The sequence below is a fragment of the Mustela nigripes genome, chromosome 13 (assembly GCF_022355385.1).
Source record: "Mustela nigripes isolate SB6536 chromosome 13, MUSNIG.SB6536, whole genome shotgun sequence".
Classification (NCBI taxonomy): domain Eukaryota; kingdom Metazoa; phylum Chordata; class Mammalia; order Carnivora; family Mustelidae; genus Mustela; species Mustela nigripes.
Window position 1 is genome coordinate 37715507 of NC_081569.1, and position 19693 is coordinate 37735199.

The 19693-nt window shown below is 46.1% G+C and overlaps 1 protein-coding gene across 3 annotated transcripts in view; it reads left to right on the forward strand.

The window, feature by feature from the left end:
* Window positions 1–19693, forward strand: part of CGNL1 (cingulin like 1) — a 162055-nt gene that overhangs the window by 81928 nt on the left and 60434 nt on the right. The gene's annotated exons all lie outside the window — the stretch shown is intronic.

Consider the following 19693-nt stretch of genomic DNA (forward strand, 5'->3'; position numbering starts at 1 on the left):
TGTGACGGTGACAGCAACAGCTCTGAGGGAGTAGGCCCCCCTCTCTCCCCGAAGTTCCATAGTGATTCACTGGTTTTCAATTACGGCATGGTAATTGCAAATGACAAGAAGTGAAAGATGGTTTTGTTTGTTATAACAATAAAAAGTCTGGGAAATAGTCTGTTTGGGGTTGTTATAACCGAGACTGTTTTTTTAAAGCTCTTCTCGGTGATTTGCCTTAGTTTTTGTTTTTTTGGTTCTTGTTTTGTTTTGTTCTTTTGCTTTTTTTGAGATATGCTTTAGTTTGGGGGAGAAGATGGAAACTGATTTAATTTTTTGTTGCTTTGAGAGGATATGTGTGTGTTTTCCCATCTTCAGTTCTTTCTGGGCAGCCGCCTGGTGTCCTCACTCCAGGCTTTTCTGGGCTCTTGTTTCTTGGGGGACATGCTAGGAGGCTACTGAGTCAGATGATTCTTCTTTGAACCCGGCGTGTGTTCACCACCTCCAGACCTTGCATCAAAGCTTAAGTTAACATGGGTGATAATGAAGGGTATTTGAGGAGGGGGTTTGGGGCATGTTTGTAGTGATTTAAATATAAGGATAGTTAAGCTTGTGCCACACCTGGGAGGCAAGGGGTTTTGTTAGAAGCTTCTGTGTCCTCTCAGAGACACTGGAAGTGGGGAAGGGAAGCAGGGTAGGTGAGTGGAACGGAGATAATCTGTAGAAACCTTGCCTGTTGCATTTTTACCCTTCCAAAGGTCAGTACTGGATGTTAATTTACAGCATTTTCATTATGTCTGTTCAAGAAAGATAACTTCATTGACCCGTACCGGTCTGTGAAAGAAGTAACAGGTGAGTTCACCAAGATGCCTGTCGTGGGCAGAGAACATAGGGTTTCTGAGCACCTGGAAACCCACACAAAGGGATTCCCTGTAGCATCCAAAGGGGTGCATGCCAGCTTTGCCCCAGGTCATTTTCTACAAGGTTTTTGGCATCTTTTCCTGAAAGGACAAATCTGATCATGTCAGCCTTTGCCCAAAAGCTCTCTTGGCTCACCATTGCCCCAGACATAAGTTCAAAATTGTTAGTGTAGTAGGTCCTTTCTCTGCCTAACCCTGTCTCCAGAAAACTCCATATTATTTTAGTCCTTTCAACTCTGTGCACATGTGGACTGACTTCCTTCCAATTTTCTGCCTGACCATCTTCTCATCCCTTAAGACCCTCCCCAAGTGTCCTTTCCCCTGTGATGGTGACTGGGTACCTCCCTCCTCTCGGTGGGGTTAGTGGCACCCTTCCATAGGGTTTTGGTAGCTCCCTGCTTATTCCTCTGCTGTAGTTTATAACATACCATGTTGTAATTCATCCTGTCTACCGACTTTACTAGACTCTGAGCTTCTTCAGCCAGGGGTTATTTTTATCCCCTCTCTTTTTTTCTCTAGAGTGGGAGTGGCAAACCCAAGTACCTCAGGGCCCAAAAGGGACATAAATGAGTGGGCCTCTGGGTGTGTTGTTGGGGTAATAGTAGGGCACGGTGGAGACTGTGGCAAACTAGGAAGTGTGTAGGGTCTTTGCTATAGGGTCAGTTGCTTCTACGCTTGAAAGTTGTTAGTCAAGGGATCCTGGGCCCATGTTGCAATCTCTCTCTCTCTCTCTTTTAAAGAAGCCAGATATCTGGATGTTGATGTGAGATTTCCTGGCTTTTAAATCAGCAGGAAGAGAATGATAGGGGCCAAACTCAACCCATCAGCACATTGACAGCATGTGTGTGATCCTTGTCTCTTGAGTTTAGCACAGTGTCTGGCACACAGCTACATCTCTGTGATGTCTGATGAGTGAAAGTAAATGGAAGACAAATTCTCCTCTTAAGTAGATTATCAGTCCCTGTGGCATGGTTCCTGTTGGGTTTTCTTCAATGGTGATGTGGAAGGTCTTTTAAGAAACCCTGCTATGACTGTGAATCAATGTACCTTGCTTTTGTGTTTCCATGCAGTTTCTTAAAGAGCATCACGATTGTCTCTTTGCGACAGCGTTTGTTTCTGAAGGTGGTTGCTGAACAAATGTGACAGAATCATATCTAATGGAAAAAATTACGTCAGTCTAGTGGACAGAAGCTGCCTTTTTATTAAATGATTTACATGTGGGTATTCTAGAATAGAATTTTAAGATTATTTTATAACAGAATTTTAAGATTATTCTATTAACTACTTGGAGGAGAGTGAATTAAATATATTCTTAAATATATTTTTAAACTTGGTAGAGTGTCTCTTAAATGTGTGTGTGCACAAGCCTTTAACCTTTTCTTGCCCTAGGGGAGGGACTCCTACCACCACTGTGACTAAAAGACTTACTTGGTAAGTCTTAGGAGGCAGCCCAACTGTCTGGCATTAGTGTTTCTGATTTTTGCCAATGTCCTGGGGCCTAAAACCCCTTAAGTGCTATCTTATAGTTGTCAAATAACAAATATTTCATCCTGGCCTGAGCTTGAGCACTTAAAGTTTTACATTACTGCGACAATTGGTGAAAACTGTCAGGTTCTGTTACAGACATTTTACAGGTATTCCAAATAGGTACTCTGTAAGAGTGGTTTGTGTAGACTTAAGCAGCTACGCCTTTTTAAGAACAGGTTGACTGCTTCCCGGACGAGAACTCACAAGTGCTGTGGTTTGGGGGGATTTCCTCAAGCAGAATGAAGCAGATCTTTCCCTCCAAGCCGTGGTGGTCTGGGTCCCTGGGTGAGCTACTTGAGTTCTCCTCCCGTAGGGAGCTGGATCTTCATGTCTGTTGGAAAGCTGGGTTCTGTCAAAGGACATTCTTTCAAAGGACCTTTAAGGACTTTGACATCATATTTCCTGACATACTTTTTGGGTTATAAGACTTGTTCTAGTTTTGAAAAGGAGATGTCCTTTCTGTCCTTGAGTCTGTGGCCTTGGCCGGGACCGAAGCGAAGAAACGGGCAGGGAGTGGGGTTGTGAGTGACTGCTGTCTGAGAGAAAAATGAAGCGCGTCTAGCGCATTAGTTTCTCCTTCCCACCTGCAACTCCTTGTGCAAAAGAGAAGGGCAAATGGTTTAGTGCTTTCAGGTTTTCCAGAGAGTGGGCTCAGCTCAAATGTCCAGTTCCTCCACGAAAGGCCCCTGGTTGCTTCTTGGGCCTTACCATTTCCAGGGACCTGTGAATGCTGGAAATTTTGTCCGGGTTTTATCTCCCCTGTCATACTCAGGACTGTCGTCATTTCCCATTTGGCATTCCTCATGTGTGTGGCATTTACTTGGAGGTCAGTAAACGTTTATGGATCACAGGAATAAACAGACAAAAGGGGAGATTCCCTTTGAGTCCTGACAGTCCTAAGATGTTAGAGTGTTTTGGGGTCTCATGGATGAATTCGAATGGTTTCTTGTGGAAACGACTAAATCTTGTCTGTGGGGAGCACTGTCATCATGTTAGTGTCGATCTTCGAAGGACTAATATGTGTCTAAAAGACACAAGGCTTTTGAGGGTGTTGAAGGAGCCACTTTTAATTTTTTATTTTTTATAAAGGTTTTTTTTTTTTTAAGATTTTGTTTATTCATTTGACAGGCAGAGATCACAAGTAGGCAGAGAGGCAGGCAGAGAGAGAGGAAGGGAAGCAGGCTCCCTGCTGAGCAGAGAGCACGACATGGGGCTCGATCCCAGGACCCTGAGATCATGACCAGAGCCAAAGGCAGAGGCTTAACCCAATGAGCCACCCAGGCGCCCCGCCACTTTTATTTTTGTATTGTGTGGTGTGACTTCTGGGCCAGGAGGCTGTTTTATGACCCCAACAGACAGGTTAAGCGACAGCTACCTCAGTTGTGAGTGGATGAGGGGAAGCGGAGGGACGATGAAGATGTGTGGCAGACTGCCGCCGTCCTTCACTTCTCCATTTGTATCATTTGTAAATCGAGCATTTACAGATTTACTTACCGAACCATGGCCAAGTGCAAGGAGTTATGAAGGTTATGAAGATAAATCAGATAAATGTACCTTCCAGAAGACTGTAGGGGGGAGGAGTAACACTCGAGCTAACTACAGAGGAGGAAAGAGCAGATGCCCCAGACATCAAGTGCAGTAGGAGGTGGCCTGTGCTCAGGAGAGGCAGTGTGTAAGGGAACGTGAGTGGTGTTCGAGTGTGGAGGCCGAGCACGCCCGAGGTACTGAGTCCAGCATATTCAGCACCTCGTAGGTGGGAAAATGCAACGCGGGTTTGGGCTGGAGCCTTGTGGAACAATGCAAGTTAAGATGGGTACGGATTAAAAGAGACTTTGGAGAGGCAGAGTCCCAGATCCAACACGTGGACCATATTTGGATCCCAATTCAAACAAACCAATAGCAAATACACACACACACACACACACACACACACACACACACTTGAAATCATTGGAGTTGGGGCACCTGGGTGGCTCATTGGGTTAAAGCTTCTGCCTTCGGCTCGGGTCATGATCCCAGGGTGGAGCCCCGCATCAGGCTCTCTGCTCAGTGGGGAGCCTGCTTCCCCCTCTCTCTGCCTGCCTCTCTGTCTTCTTGTGATCTCCGTCTGTCAAATAAATAAATAAAATCTTAAAAAAAAAAAAAAAAAGAAAGGAAATCACTGGAGTCATTTAAACACTGTCTCTTTATTTAAGGATTTCAAGAAATAAAGTAACCAAAAGTTTTAGGGGTGACAATAGTGTTATTCTTTTTAAGAGTCCATTATCTTTTAAGGAAATTTACCGAAGTATTTTTAGGTGAGATGGTAGGCTGTCTGGAGAATTTGCTTTAAAATAATCCTCTTGGGGGAAAGTACGTGGAGGTGTGGAGGAAACAAGATTAGTCATGTGTTGCTATTTATCAAAGCTGCGTGATGGGTAAGGAGCTAATTCTACTATGTGCTCTACTTTTGCTAATGTTTAAAATTTTTTATAATAACACACATTTTTGGGTTTTTGTGTGTGTGTGTGTGTGTGTGTGTGTGTTTTAAGAACACAAAAAGACTTTAAGATAGAAAAGGTGAGGTAGAGAGGGATAGGAGGACTCATTGAATGCCTCAATGCCATGACACCTGAGTGGTTTTCAGTTGGGGAGGGCACATTTACTTGGTGTTTGTTCTAGGGACCTAGGACAGGCTTTCCTAGCCACTCCACGAGGGTGGGGGCCACTCCTGGCAGACTGGGAAGGCTTCGGGTAGGAGAGGTGGGGGATGACGCAAGTGCAGAGACGTGAGGACAAGCAGCCAGGTCCAGGAACAGGAGAGCAGGCACAAGAGCACTGGATTTGGTTTAATGAATGATATATTTGAGAAACTTCTAGAAGCAACCTGTTTTTGCATTTACATATTTATATACAGATCTCTGTGCTTTCATCTTGTTTCGCTCCCTAGAGTGTCTGTCATTCTAACATTACGTCCACGTTTTAAATTTTATAATGCTTACATCAATTTTATTCAAACTCAGTAATGTCGCAACTTTTTCTCGCCTCCAAAGCTGCCCTCAAATTATGACTTCGTGTTTGTGTTTCACCGAACAATGTGGAAATGTCGCTCAGTCTTACAAAAAGGAAGACATGCTTCAGTGCCTTTCCTGTGTCATTTCAGGATTTTTATTCCCTCTTTTCTTACAACCTGTAAACTGTTTCTTTGAAAGCAAAAGGTTGGGCCCCCTGGGTGCTTCAGTGGGTTGAGCATCTGCCTTCTGCTCAGGTCATGATATCAGGTTCCTGGGATCGAGCCCCGCATTGGGCTCTCTGCTGGGTGGGGAGCCTGCTTCTCCCTCTCTCTCTGCCTACTTGTGATCTCTCTCTCTCTCTCTGACAAGTAAATAAATAAATAAATAAATAATAAAATAAAAGCAAAAGGTCAGCAGAGGGTCAGACGGCAAAACCACTGCTAATCTCAGGATCAATGGAATTGCCTCCCTTAAAGATAGGGTTGTTTCAGGGGAAAATCTCATTTCTGTTTTCTCCATGGGAGTCAGGATAGTGAGAGAACCTGTAAAAAAATCCCCATTTCCTCAGCCTGCTCCCTTCAGGTACTCCGCTCACTCCGCATGACCGCTGTTGAGAACAGAAGTGGCAGGGCTGCACTTGGCTGGGTAAAGGGAAGTATCTCTTTTCCACCGACTCACGTGTGCCCAGGGTGGCCTAGAACTCTCCATCGGCAAAAGTGAAATGGGGAAGATTCAAGGTTATTAAAGGTTAAACAAGATTCAAGTTTAAAGATAAAGATAAAGGTTAAAGATTCAAGGTTAAACAAGGTCTCCTTTCATTTCTCTTCTCTCCAGTTCTTTTTCCTGAAGAAACGACTCTTTTTGTCATTGCATTGCTCTTTTACATTCTGTATTGATTAAAAAGTAGTTGAATAAGGGTGCCTGGGTGTCTCAGTCAGTTAAAAGCCTTCAGCACAGGTCATGATGCCAGGGTCGTGGGATGGAGCCCCGCATCAGCAGGGAGCCTGCTTCCCTCTCTCTCTCTGCCTGCCTCTCTGCCTGCTTGTGATCTCTGTCTCTGCCAAATAAATAAATAAAATCTAAAAAAAAAAAAAAAGCTACATAGGAGGCATGGTGTGATGTTCTAGCATGTTTGTTTGGGAACCACGGTGTAAGCCCTAGATGTGCCCCCTCCCCACTGCGATTCTGACCCCAAGTGCGGGGGTCCTTGGTGAACAGGACATCTCTGCACTTCACTCCTGGTGCTTTAACTGAGCTGCCAGATTCACTTGCTGTGTTTGTGGAAGACAGAGTAAGAGTCCCAGAGACAGCCATTCCCTTCTCATCAAACGTGGGAGTATGCTTTTGCGGTGTCAGTCACTGAGAGTTCAGAGGTGGGCGTGCCATGGTCTCTAGCTTCGAAGATCGAAGATCGTTTACAGTCTTGTAGGAAGAAAGCCTTGCAGGTAAGAGGATGATGTTTTGGTGCTGTGGTGGAATCGCAGGCAGGTGGGAAGAGCAGGAAAGTTTTACTGCTTTGGGTGGCAAAATTCAGGAGAGAAGTGGCACGTCCATCCATTCTGTACCTGGACACCCTAAGTGTCTCCTGCGTACCAAATACTTAAGAATTAGAAGTGAAAAAGAGAACTTCCCTCCCCCAGGACCTTTTCAAGCCTTTCTGGACATTAGCATCCCTTAAAGCTGCTATCTTTGTACACAACAACTTTTAATAAACTCACAGTTGACAATTAGAAATCCTGGACATTTAAATGCCTTAAATGCAAGACCAAGAAAGAACGATGACCTGGGAGAGGAGCTAAAATAGATTGCATTTATTTAAGGAGTCAATTAGATTCCAGTTGCAGTTAAGATTTCCAGAGGGGAGGACCTCATAAAATAAAGTATGGGGCGCCTTGGTGGCTGAGTGGTTAAGTCTCTGCCTTTCGCTTGGGTCACGATCTCAGGGTCCTGGGATTGAGCCCCACATCGGGCTCTCTGCTCAGTGAAGAGTCTGCTTCCCCCCACCCCGCCCCCTGTCTCTCTGTCTACTTGTGATCTCTCTCTCTGTCAAATAAATAAATAAATAATCTTTAAAAAAAAATAAAGTGGTTACAAGGAGGACCTCGATTTCCTGGTTCGGACAGCAGCAGTAACGGAGCTCTTCTCTCGGGAATCACGAGGGGATTTGGCTGCTGCTGTTCTGTGGAGAGCATCCCAGAGCAGGAGGAAGAAATGATGCCAGATTGCATTAGGAAGGTTCCTCACACAGGGATGGGTAGGACATCGGCCAGGCATTAATGATGGTACCTCGAGGCTTCATGGGTGTGGTTAAGCAGGAGGGCGTTTTCCTGCAGCTCCAGTGGGAGGGGTGGTGGAGGTTTCAGGACACCCAGAGCCCTCCGATGACCCAGAAAATCGCAGTGAATTCTCATGCAGTGTGAAGAGAAAGTGTTGAACCTTAATTGGGTGGGGAAGGCAGTAAAAAAAACCTTACCCTGGCCTCAGGAAGGGTGACACAACAGCCTGGTCTACAAGTCATGCTGTCCCTGCCTTGCCTGCCTTGTCCATTTCCCACGTGTACTGAGGCTTGACCAGAGGACGAGGCTCAAGTAATTCAGGAGATGTGACGTTGGCCTCAGTTCCTAATCTTGGGAGTGGGTTGTTGATCTAGCCACCCAAGTGTCCCTACGGTTGCATTTTTTTTTTTTTTTTTTTTAAAGATTTTATTTATTTATTTGACAGAGAGACATCACAAGCAGGCAGAGAGACAGGCAGAGAGAGAGAGAGAGAGAGAGAGGAGGAAGCAGGCTCCCTGCAGAGCAGAGAGTCCGATGCGGGGCTCGATCCCAGGACCTTGAGATCACGACCTGAGCCGAAGGCAGCGGCTTAACCCACTGAGCCACCCAGGCGCCCCCCTACGGTTGCATTTTTAATGGGGTTTTTACCTTCCCCTCTCTCTGCTGAGGGGCAGAAAAGGGAAAGGAGTAAGATTGTGAGGGCCCCACTTTTGGGGGGGGGGCGGGTGAGGTTTTGCTCTTTGCCAGTACTAGTTGCTTGGATTTATAGTCTGTGTCTATGAGCAAGTGCATGAGGGTGGATAGGGACCCTGGATTGAAGGGAGAAGTTTGCTCCATGGGTGGTGAGGTTTGTAGGAGGAAAGTTGTCATTTGTTTCTTGTCTGCTAAGGTGGTTGAATGTCTCAGTGCTGGAAATGCCTTCATGCATTTATAGAAGTAGTGAGAATTTCTCTGTGGTGTGCTTGCCTGTCTCCCCAAATGGAAGGAATATTTTGAGGTCTCCGAGGCATCTACGGACGCTACTCGGAGCTCAGGTATGTGAGCGAGACAGGAGCAGTAGCCTCTCACTGAGGGCCAGTAACCAGATGCGTGCCCGGGCATGAATACGGTCAGCCCACGGACTGGGCTGTGTAATGAGAGGGTCTCTTTTCAATAGCAGGGACTGTCGCAGCCACTAGAATATTGCAAGTAGTTAAATCCTTAACATCTGAAAGTAAAAACACTTTAGTTTTATTACCAGAAATCCTACTTAATCTGTGTTATACTTTCCCTGATCCTCTATACTCTCTCTGACCCTCTAAACTCTGCCTGATGAACATTTTTCTAAAGACCTGCCAAGATCATTAAGTAGATTTCTACTTGGTGGAAAAATTTGGCACTATTATTTGATCACATTAAGCAGAAAACGGAACATGTCATAAGCTTTAAGTCCATTAGAGAAGGAGCAGTGTGGACACAGAAATAGGTACAACATCCAAACAAACCCGGATATACAAGGCCGTAGTGGTAGCCAGCCTCTGAGATGACCCCCGGTGACCTGGGCTTCCTGGTACTCTTGCCCCTTCGTAGTCCCCTCCTGTGTTGAATAGGGGTGATCTGGGTGACCAGTAGGAAATGGTAGAGTCTGACTTCCAAGGCCAGGTTATAAAAGACACTGTAGTTTCTTCCTTGCTTCCTTTTGTGTCACTTTCTCTGGGGGAAGCCAGCTACCATGTTGTCAGGACCCACAGGCAGCCTGTGGGAAGTCCCTTGTGGTAAAGGACTGAGACCCCATCAACAGTCATGTGAGTGCGCCATCTTGGAGCTGGATCCTCTGGCCCCACTCCAGCCTTCAGATGACTGTAGTTTTGGCTAGCATCTTGACTACAATTTCTTTTTCTTTTTTTTTTTTTAAGATTTTATTTATTTATTTGACAGAGAGAGAGAGAGATCACAAGTAGGCAGAGAGACAGGCAGAGAGAGGGGGAAGCAGGCTCACTGCTGAGCAGAGAGCCCGATGCGGGGCTCGATCCCACGACCCTGAGATCATGACCTGAGCCAAAGACAGAGGCTTAATCCACTGAGCCACCCAGGCGCCCCTTGAATAAAATTTCATCAGACAACCCAAGCCAGAGCTCCCCAACCAAGTCACTTCGAGATTCCTTACTTTCAGAAACTCTGTGAGCTAGTAAATGGTTAGTGTTATTTTAGGCTGCTGAGTTCGGGGACAGTGTGGTGTCTAGTAAAAGATACCTAATACCACAGTTTGACAAAGCCATCTCTTCTGTGTCGCTTTTCCTAATAGCTTACTGACTCCAGCAGAAATACAGCACCCTGCCACACTGCTACTCTAATTCTTGTGTCCTTGGACCGTTCCTGTTAAGTCATAGGTCATTCTCTTCAACTGGAAGGAGGGACCATCTTAAACGCTTTATATTTCTGACACTTTGTGGAGTGCTCACTAAGTAGTCTCTGTGTGAATGAATCAGAATGTACCACAGCGAAACAGAATATCAGCTTAAGGAGAGGTCGGGGTTCTCAGTCTGGGTCTGCGATGGACTTCCAGAAGTTTTCTGGTCCTTGTTTTTAATTCCTTTTTATTGTAAATGGAATACCGATCGTATTAATAGAAACCAGCCCAAAATGAATGCGTATGTGTATATGCTTGTGCAGGTAGGTATTCAACTTGTCAGGTATTGAATTGCTCAGGAAGGATACAGAGCAGTAAATGGTGATCGCCTTTGGGAACAAGCAGGCGGATGGAATGAGAGGAAAACTCTTTAAAAATTGTGTATAAGGGGCGCCTGGGTGGCTCAGTGGGTTAAGCCGCTACCTTCGGCTCAGGTCATGATCTCAGGGTCCTGGGATCGAGTCCCGCATCGGGCTCCCTGCTCAGTGGAGAGCCTGCTTCCCTCTCTCTCTCTCTCTCTGCCGGCCTCTCCATCTACTTGTGATTTCTCTCTGACAAAAAAAAATAAATAAAATCTTAAAAAAAAAAAAATTGTGTATAAAACCTTTCATACCGTTTGAGTTGATCCCATGTACAATGAAATGGGGGTACAGATCTGTGCCTCTGCTAGGTGGGACACAGGAACCCCTGAGTTTAGTGGGAAATGATTACTTTTTGTCCCTGGGGTCTCTGTCTCTGCCTTGTCCTTCACCTGCCGTCTGCTGCCAGGGTCCGTGGCTTCTGCGCCCGTGGCTTCCCTTCCATTGGCCCATCTCCTTCTCCGTGGCCGCCGCCGCAGTTCAGCCTCCTTAAGGTCAGCCTGGGTGGTTGGTGATGCTCTTCCTGTTTCCCCTCCTGACTCGGCCCCTCCCCATCACTCCCTCCTGCTGCAGGTGCAGCTGCCCCCCCCCCCCCCCGCAGCACCCCCCACAGCTTCCCTCCTGCTACAGAGTGCTGCGTAAGCTGCCTCTCACCTGCCTTTTACGCCCTGGTCCTCACTTCACCCTTTCTGTGGTGAACCCGGCACCGGTCACACTAAAGCATCTCTGTTGCCTCCAGAAAACTGTGTGTTTCTGTCAAACCCCTGTGCCCCCAGTAGCATTGCTTGCTGCCTCTGGGCCTTTGCTTTGAGGTCCCCTTCAGTAGACAGAGTCGAGACATGGGCTTGGTCTCCACTGCTTAGCAGCAGGGAGATCCTTTTTTGGGGTACCATATTTTATTTTGTAGAGTAACATTGCATTTTTTTAAAAATTCAGTTTCTGTGCACCAGTCAGCAAAATACCCTCAATTTTTCTCCTCCTCCCTATCCTTGTAATTCCTGACCTCTTTGGGAGGTAGTCTGTGTTGGGAGTTCTTAGCTGGGCATGATTCTGCCCACATGCCCTGGGGGACATTTGACTGCGTCTGGAGACTATTTTGGTTGTCACAACCAGGGCAAAGCTGCTGGCATCTGGTGGGTGGAGGCTGAGGATGCTGCTAACCATGTTGAAGTGCTCTGGACCGGCGCCTTCACCATGTGTTACTGTTGAGAGACTGGAATCTGCATGTCTAGTATGGGTGTGTGAGTATGCGCGCGTATAGATTCTTTGCTTTTTACACAGATGAAGGCTGTGTGACCTTAAGCATGGCAGGTGAGTGATGACTGCATCCTTTGGGGCAGACCACATCTGTCATCCCCAGAATCCTCCTCTCTCTATGGGGAAAGCAGTACTAACAGAGCCTGTCTCCCAGAGTCATATGTAGTCTGGCGTCAGTCTGTCTTTTCTGATTTGCTTTCCTTTGTCCTCCTCCTGGACTTGCCCTGTGTCCCCTTGGCCAGCCCTTGCCATATGTCCCCTGTTTCAGGTCATGTTAGTTGTCTGTCTCCAATGCCTCTCCTACCCCAGACCCCCTCCCTGTCTCGGCCAGTTAGAACCCCGCTGTCCCTTTGGACTGAGCTCATACGTCCTCTTCCTGTGGTCTTGTAGCTGCTGCCCTTTTTTTTTTAAGATCCCCAGAGCCTCTGTCCCTCCAGGAACATGTATCGTTTCGCCTTGCCCATAGCTGTGTATTCACTAGGCATCATGAGAAGTGAAGGCATCCAGCATTTTATTCAGAAATACAAAGGGGCTGATTTTGTCCCATGTAGGTGGGCCAGGAAAAGGGACTTCCCCAAGAGGGCATGAGACATGGACATGTCTTGGGAGCATGAAAGTCAGTGAGGTGACTTCCAGGTGGGAAAGGGCATTCCGGACGGAGGGAACATCCTGAGCTGGAGATAGGACACTCTGCGTTGTTGTCTCCTGAGACTTTTAGGGATACCCATGTTCCCTGTTCATTTTGGTATCCTCCGTAGTCTCACCCTAGGCAACTGATAGATGTGTTTGTGTGTTCACGTACTTCCTTACTCAACAAAATATTTTTGAGGGCTTCTATATTTGCCGTGAATGGATTGAGGCGTATCGTCGGTGGCAGATGGATCCCAGGAGAAAGCCATTGGAGGGGTAGGTGTCCTCTGCAGCGATGAGACGTGACCTAGTGAGTTCTGAGCTACCGATTAAGTCATGTGTTCGTGGTGACCACACGCTCGGATCCTGGAAGTGTGTGTAAGCACAAGTCAGAGGCAGATGTAATGGAAAACTCCTCCTGCCCCAGGGATCACTGGGGAACAGAACTTGTTGCAGCCAGCATTGTTCGGCTGGTTTCATGAGAGACCAAATAAAGGGCAAGATGTCCGTTCCACAGGGTGATTGCAGCAGTTTTCGTCGTGAAGAACAAAGTTAATGCTGTGTTGTCAGCAGCGGGTAGGAGTTGGGTGGGAGAAGGGACTGGGGAGAGGTTGGTTCCTTTCCTGAGAAATTCCAAAGTCGCAGATGGGCCTTATCCTCAGGGAATTACAGACGGAGGGGAAAATATGGCCAAGGGCACATATTTCCCCTTTGAACACTTCTCCTCGTCTTCTTTCTTTTTGTTAAGATTTTTTGTTAAATTTCTGCATATGTTTCTCAAGTGTGTGGTCCAGAGAAGGAATATTGGCTGCGTCTGGATTTAGGGAAACTCTGAGTCCACTTGCGGTTAGAAAAAAGGGCTGGATGTACATCAGAGACTTTTGGGAACAAGACAGGAGAAAGTCAGGCAAGTAAATGGCAGAGCCCAGAAGAGGTGGCGTTGAGAAGGATCTGAAAGTATGTGGGCAGATGTGGCATAAGAGGATGTGAAAGGCACATCCCTGTGTCTTTTCCATCCCTGCGTTGCCCAAGAGCCTAAAGATGTGTGTCCTGCACCAGGAGAAGTGTGGCCAGATGACTAGGCAGACAAGCCTCTGATGCCTGCAAATCCAGTTGGAAAGCATGGAGTTCTTCATGGCTTTGGAGCAAGAGCCAAAGCATTAAAAAGCTCTGGAAAGTAGGCATCGGGGTTGTCCTCCAGAGTCTGTTCAGGGAAGTCTCTAGAGCCAGCTGGGTTTATATATAGGACTCCGGACTTGAGTCCAGCATGTGCCAAATCCAAAGGAGCAGTTCGCCGTTGGAATCCCACACGCTCTCTGATCTGCAGGGTCCTCTCTGCCTGGCCAGGTGTTTTCCTTCTTTGTCTTCCTGACTTTGTGCGAGGAGCAGATTCCCACTGCTGCTTTGGGACTTTGTGTCTTGAGGCTCCAAGCTGCTGGGCGCTGACCTGGCCTGCTCAGCTTCCTGCTCCCCATCCTGTTACGACCAGTATCCCTTATAGCCCCAGCTCGCTGCCCTTCCCCGTCTCCGTCTCAGTGACCCTTCTGGGCAGAGGCAGATGCGTGCGCTGTGTACCGTGAACTATCTGCTGCTGAACTGGGGAGAAAACGTGGCTGGCAGGTGGTGACCTCTGTGGCTGGCTTGGGCCCCGTGGAGAACCAGGGTTAATAATTTACTGTACCTCTTTGCAGCCACCGATGTTGACCTTGACACAACTCTGGTGGAAGTGAGTCAGAGCCTGGCCTGGCACTGAGCTAACAAAATAATATGACTCAGAAATAACTTCTTGTTGAGAGGTGGCTGCTGTCTCCGTGTTTACAGTGGACATTCATCTACATCGGTCATGACTGTGTCCAGCAGGGGACAACTGTTTGCTCACCATATTCATGGTGTCCATGAGATAAAGATGTCATCCCAGGTCAGGAGACCTGGCTTCATGTGGAGCCACTCCTCCTGCTAGAGAACAAGAGCTACATTGAGAGCTCGGTGGCAAGGCAGGGGGACAGGCTCCCGGCCAGCCTACACCACACAGCCTTCATTTTAAATTCATAGCCCCTTTTCTTCCTTTCTTTTTCCTTCCTTTGTTCCTCCCTCCTCCCTTCCCTTCTTCCTTCCTACCTACCTTTCTTCCCTCCTTCCTCTTTCCCTTCCTTCCTTAAGATTCCATTTATTTATTTGTCAGAGAGAGAGAGAGAGAGAAAGAGCACAAGCAGAGGGAGAAGCAGGCTCCCCTCCCCCACTGAGCAGGGAGCCTGATGCAGGGCTTGATCCCAGGACTCTGGGACTATGGCCTGAGCTGAAAGTCAACCCTCTGAGCCCCCCAGGCGTCCCCAGCCCCATTTCTTGAGCAGGTCTTATTCTTTTACCGCAGGTGCTAGGTGAAGGTAGAACTGCATAAACTTCCTAATGTCAAGTCAAAAAAAGCATGCCTGGGGCGCCTGGGTGGCTCAGTGGGTTAAGCCGCTGCCTTCGGCTCAGGTCATGATCTCGGAGTCCTGGGATCGAGTCCCGCATCGGGCTCTCTGCTCAGCGGGGAGCCTGCTTCCTCCTCTCTCTCTGCCTGCCTCTCTGCCTACTTGTGATCTCTCTCTCTCTCTGTCAAATAAATAAATAAATAAATCTTTTAAAAAAAAAGAAAAAAAAAAGCATGCCTGCTTCTAGAGGCACTTTGTTTGGGAGTGGGGGAGCTCTCACTGTAGAATTTGCTCTCTCCCCTCCCTGAAATGAAAGCAACCCAAAGCAATAAAGAAAGTGGGATTAGAAGTTCTAGTTAGCTCTTGGATAAGCCTAGGCTGCTAGCAAATACACGGGGAGCCAGAGGCAGCCTTATGTGTCAGGGAGTGGTCCAAATGACCACGTGTTGGGTCGCACATGGCTCTCTGAAGTAGGAATGCAGTCATTTCCCTATCCAGAGCTGCACGATGCCCTAGACGGCCAGCTGCCCTTCTCCTTCCCCTAGACCTCCAGGAAGGCACCATGACTCGGTTAGAGATGGTCCCAGCACATAGTGTTTGGTTCCTGGTCATACTTTTTCTAGCACACTGGCCAGCAGTCGTCGGCAGCCAACCCACACGGACTCTGTAAATACACATGGACTTCTGGGGAAGGCAGCTGGGCCAAGACGGGAGCGTGTGGAGGATGGGACTGACAAACACAGCAAGCCAGAAAGGAGGAGAGGAGGAAGAGGAAGGACAGGAGCTAGAAGGGGCAGGACCGGGGATGGGGCCAGTGCCCAGCTACAGGGAAAATCAGCATTAGAAACGGGCAAGAGGGACAGTTGTCAGTTGGAAGTGTGATGGGCGCAGTGAGGTGCGGTGGAGGTGGGAAGGAAGAAGCATGGCAGGGGGGGGGGGGGGGGGTGGCGGTGGTGTGGATAGGAAGCTGGGGGGCTGGGAACAGCAGGACACGAGAGACAGAGGAGTCGGGAGTTTGAGCCGTGGTCTAGAGGGTAAAGGGAGGAAAAATGGCTCTGAGAGACCCAAGCAGGGCGGCAGATGATGGAGCCTAAATGAGCTCGGTGCCATCCCGGGCAGGATTTCTGCCGCAGGGGTACTGGCCCACAGTGATCCTAGGTGCAGAACAGCCGTGTTGGCTGCACTGCTGTGTTAAAAACATGTGGTTACTAAATAAAGGGCTTTGAAAATAAAATGGGAGGTGTGAGAAGCTAGAAGAGGATAAATGGACCTTTTGTCACCCAAGATGGATGACCTCTGCCTCCCGATTGTAGGGACTGTCGGTAGCATTGAGCCTAGGTGTGAAAATGTGCATTGGATTTAAGGTTTTAAAGAGTTCCAAGTGGCATTCATGGGTCTGATGAAGCTAGGACTGTAGTCCAATAAGTGGTAGCAGTCTCTTTTGGTCTTTGAGCAGGTGTTTAAAGAGACACCCCTGGAAAGATGTCAGAAGAAGAATTTTAATGATTCACACTTAAATACTCACTTTTAAAAAATTTACACTCCAGCCGAGAATTCATACAGCCTTTTCAAAAGGAGGAGGACACATTCTTGGTTACCAGTGGTCTGTCTGTGAGCTTGAGGCATTGCTCCGTGGGTCTAGGAACTTGTTCCTACCAGCTGGCTTACGCCCATTTCCCTTCCTCATGAAACCAACTTTCTTTGATATGTTCTCAGAGATTTTTTCTTCCTTCCAAGTCATTTCTTGATGAACAATATTGTAACAGCTTTCCTTTTGTATCTAGACATTATCAGATCAACCAATAGTATCTTATTAGTTCTAAATTTTGCGGGGGGGGGGCAGTGGATTCCTTGGGATTTTCTTTTTTCTTTTTCTTTTTTTTTTTTTAAAGATTTTATTTATTTATTTATTTGAGAGAGAGACAGTGAGAGAGAGCATAAGCGAGGAGAAGGTCAGAGGGAGAAGCAGACTCCCCATGGAGCTGGGAGCCCGATGCCAGACTCGATCCTGGGACTCCAGGATCATGACCCGAGCCGAAGTCCAACCAACTGAGCCACCCAGGTGCCCTCCTTGGGATTTTCTGTATTGACAACTACATCATCTGGGTTAGTTTTATTTCTTCCTTTCTGATCTGTATACTTTTTTTTTTCCTTTTTCCTGCCCTACTATGCTGGCTAACACTTCCACTACTCTGCGGAGGAAGAATGGTGAGCATGGGTATCTTTGCCTTACTCCTGATCCTAACGGGAAGGCATTCAGTCTTCTACCATTAAATCCAGTGTTATTTATAAGCCTTTTGTAGGTGCTCTTTATCAAGTTTAGGATGTTCCCCTCTAGTCAGAGTTTTCTGGGAGTTTTTATTTTTGTTTGTGGTTTTTATGAATGGGTGTTGCATTGTGTCAAATGCTTTTTCTGCGTCACTGATCTGACCATGTGATTTTTCTGCTGATTTGCAAACATTCAACCAGTCTTGCATTCCAAAATAAATTCCACTTGGTCTTAGTGTTTCATTCTTTTTATATGTTGCTGAATTCTACTAGCTGTTATTTTGTTTAGGATTTTTGTGTCTATACTTGTAAGGGATATTGGTCTATAGTTATGGGTTTTTTTGCGAATATTCTTTTGGTACCATTTTTGTCTGGTTTTGGTTTCACAGGGTAACACTGACCTCATTAAATGAATTAAGAGTGTTTCTTTCTCTTCTGTTTTTTGGAAAACATTGTGTGGAATTCATGTTTATTCTTCTTTAAACACTTGGTGGAATTCTCCAGCAAAACCATGTAGGCCTAGAGATTTCATTTTGAGAATTTTTAAATTATGAATTCAATTTCCTTAATAGGTATGGGACAGGTAAATGATCTGTTTTATCTCGGGTAATCTGTGGTAGTTTATGCTTTCGAAGAATTGGCTTATTTCTTCTGACTTGTCAAATTCACGTAGATAGAGTTGTTTGTAGTATTCCTATAGTATCCTTTTGATGCTTCCAAGGTCTGTGGCAATGCCCTGTTTCAATCTTGATATTACTAATTTGTATTTTATCTTTATTTTCTCATTTTGCCAGAGGTTTGTCAATCTTACTGATCTTTTAAAAGAATCAGCCTTGGGGCGCCTGGGTGGCTCAGTGGGTTAAAGCCTCTGCCTTCGGCTCAGGTCATGATTCCAGGGTCCTGGGATCGAGCCCCGCATCGGGCTCTCTGCTCAGTGGGGATCCTACTTCCCCCTCTCTCTTTGCCTGCCTCTCTGCCTATTGGTGATTTCTGTCTGTCAAATAAATAAATAAAATCTTAAAAAAAAAAATCAGCCTTTTGTTTAATTTACTTTTTTCCCTATTGTTTTATGTTTGAAGTTTCATTGATTTCTGCTTTTATCTTTATTATTACCTTCCTTCCGTTTGCTTTGAGTTTATAATGTCCTCCTCTTTCTAGGTTCTTGAGGTGGCAGCTTAGATCATTGAATTCAGACTTTTCCTCCTTGAATTTTCCCCTCAGCACAGATTTAGCTGTGTTTCATAAATTTTGATATGTTGTATTTTAATTTTCATTCAGCTAAGTGTATTCTTATTTCTTTTCTTTCAGGGTGTTTTGAGTCTTACATTATTTAGAGGTGGGCTGTTTAACTTCTAAGTGTTTGGGTATTTTCCTCTTGTCTTTTCTTTCGATAACAGTCGAATTCCATTGTGGTCAAAGAACACACTTGCTCAATTCCACTTGTTTTGAATTTGTTGAGATTTGTTTTATAGCCCAGGTTATGGTTTATCGAGGTATATGCTCCATGAGTTCTTGAAAAGAATGTATATTTTACTAGAAAAGGACTTTAAAGATTATTTATTTATTTGAGAGAGAGAGTGAGCGAGCATGAATGAAGGTGGGGGAGTGGGAGAGGGACAGGGACAAGCAGACTCCCCACTGAGCAGGGAGCCTGACGTGGGCTGGATCCCAGGACCCTGGGATTATGACCTGAGCCGAAGGCAGATACTTAACCCGACTGAGCCACCCAGGTGCCCCAGAAAAGGACTTTAAAATAGTACATATAGATAAATCTCGGGGTTAAAAATAAATTTTTTCTTTTTCCTGGGCAATGGATTGTTTCTAGTTGGATAAGCCACTCAGCCACTCACAGCCTTAGTTATATCATCAACAGAATGAGAATGCATCCTTTTTATGGTTTACAAACCCATCTATATTTGCAAATGAAAATTAAGTGGTAGAGGATATATAAATTATCATATTTGCCATTTGCCCCATTCAGGTAATAATTTTAAGGAATTTTTCTGTTTTATAGTTGCTTTAGTAAAAGAAATCTTAGAAAAAGCGTGCTTTCAAATAATTTGAATAATGCATAAGAGCATATGATAGGAAAAAATAAATGTTTCTTTTTAAAATTATTTATTTATTTATTTATTTGACAGAGAGAGATCACAAGTGGGCAGAGAGACAGGCAGAGAGAAAGGAGGAAGCAGGCTCCCCACTGAGCAGAGAGCCCGATGCGGGACTCGATCCCAGGACCTGAGATCATGACCTGAGCCCAAAGCAGAGGCTTAACCCACTGAGCCACCCAGGCACCACAAAAATAAATATATGTTTCAGGTCATACTTTTGACAAATGCATATTTTCCTCTCACAATATATCTGGAGTGTCTTTCGGTGAATAAGTGGAGAACATCTGCATTTTCTTTATTGGCAGCAACATAGCTCCCTGGACAATGATTTAGTAAGGGTTTAGCTACCTGCTACCTCTTTTGGTGCCCCAGCCTCATGGAGCTCTAGCCTAGCATTCTCCTTGTAGAGAAATCAAAAAGGTTGCCAAGGTAAGTCAGCAAACCAGGCCAGAATCAGGAGAGCCAGAATTTGAGTTTATGAGTAGCTGAGTCAGGGGACTGGAATCAGAGGTGAGGGCAAGTCAGGAGCAGAGCCCAGACTACTAAGACAAGCTGAGAGGATGACCTTTT